We start from the raw sequence: 1,940 nt of genomic DNA, 5'->3' as shown, positions 1-1,940 counted from the left end.
TGAATGTCTTTCAGTTCATATACTTCGATGAATGTCTTTCAGTTCATATACTTAGATGAATGTCTTTCGGTATATCTTATTTTACGTATTCCTATCACATCACGTAACCAGGGTTAACAGGACACTTCTACAATAACCTTTTGATTGGCATACAGAAGTATGTTTGTCTTACCTTACACATAAATGTCGTTTTCTGATTGGCTGAGCCAATCAATGTACCCCGCTTACAAATGAGTAACATGTTCTATTTTACCCGCTGGAAATGCCGAACTGTGGGAATTCGTTTGGTACTCAGTGTTATAAGTGTTTGGGCTGTTGCCTAACTCCGGTACTCCTTATTAAGATCCAATACCTGTGCTTCCAACAGTTCAAAATTATAATACGTTGTTCACTGGTCCCTCGGGGCCTATGGGTTGATACCCTCTATGTTTGTTTATGTTTATGTTCGTGAGCATAAACAAACATAGAGGATACATCAACCCATGTCCCACTCGTGACCAGTGAACAACTTATAATGTTCGTGTGCAAAATGCCGATGTCCCTTCGTGACATTTGATCACGATGGTAACCCACACTGACCTTTTCAGGCGTTTATCACTCACTGAGTACCTGAGGCGATGGGGTGGTTGGGGGTGGTAACTCGGTTGACGTTGACGTCGTCCGTCGACGACACAGATCATTGCTACTCATACTGATCGCTGGATCTTTTGCAGATCTTTTGCTTGGTAATCTATTCATATTATTTCAATCAGCAGTTTGCCTTTTACATCCCATGAAATCTGTTTCGGCAGATAATCGATACTGTTTGTTCCCTGATGTTGACGTTTTGAATTGATTATACATTTGTTGGTGCCAGTGTTTGTGTATTATGCAGATGACATTTATTCCTGTAAAGATAATGTAGTTTGCACTGCTTCCAGTTCATATTTTAAGTGACTTATTGTGCACATTGTTTTTGGTAATAATAGGCTCTTTATTCATCGAGGGACACAAACTACGACCCTGGCTCACATACAATATGGTAATTCTAAAAGAATCGAAATATTATCACAAGGTTGATTCTACTCGGCGTGTTATTGATTTGATTTCTCCACCGAAAGATATTTATTAAGTTTTAGAATTCTAATTGGTTCTCCATGAAATCGATGCAGTACCATTTCAGTTGTATCATGCATATGTATAACATTTCATGTGTCCCCTTATTCAAGACGGTAATGATGTGCTTGCAAATGTGACATATGATATTTCTTGACAACTCTGTGGGAAACTTTTCTATAATAGCCACTCTATTTTGACCAGTGTTGCATTTGTTTAATGCTACAGCGTACATCACGATTTTATGCTTTATGCCATGGGAAACTGTTGGAGAAGGATAAAATATTGGAAGAACTATTTGTGGTAAATGAGCTGAGACAAGATGCTGCTGTTAAGTTACAATGTATTCTCTTTAAAACCACTTGCCAGACGTTTATTCACGATTGCGTTTATTCAAACCCGAACTTTCAGAAATATTTAACAGATTTAAGTAAATAATTAATCGACACTGGGCCACAACACTACCAAAATAAAATCAATGCTGCCCCCTTGATATATCATGGGAAAGATAACTCCTGGAACCGTAGGGGTGTTTGAGAAGTTATGTGTACAGTATGAAAAGAAATAAAGTAATTTCGAACATTTCTATGATAATATGAATGTATATGGGTTTTGAACACATTAGCCATATAGCACTGTAATGGCGTTAAGTATATGATCAGTGTTGAACGAATTGTTAACGCTTAAGTAGTCCTTTTGACGCAGATAGAACACATTAAGAACGCACAAGATGAAGTAAGTTAGTATGGGTTGAGACGCTCGTTAGCAGTATTTCTTCAATGCAATAGCGAGAGATTCCTACAACTGGCTTCTCTGTGTTCCTTAGTAAAGATTCAAAACGGTTA

The sequence above is a fragment of the Haliotis rubra genome, unplaced genomic scaffold, assembly GCF_003918875.1.
Source record: "Haliotis rubra isolate DU_JTF1 unplaced genomic scaffold, ASM391887v1 Scf769, whole genome shotgun sequence".
Classification (NCBI taxonomy): Eukaryota; Metazoa; Mollusca; class Gastropoda; order Lepetellida; family Haliotidae; genus Haliotis; species Haliotis rubra.
The sequence above is the reverse complement of the archived record's forward strand: the minus strand, read 5'-3'. Positions refer to the sequence as shown.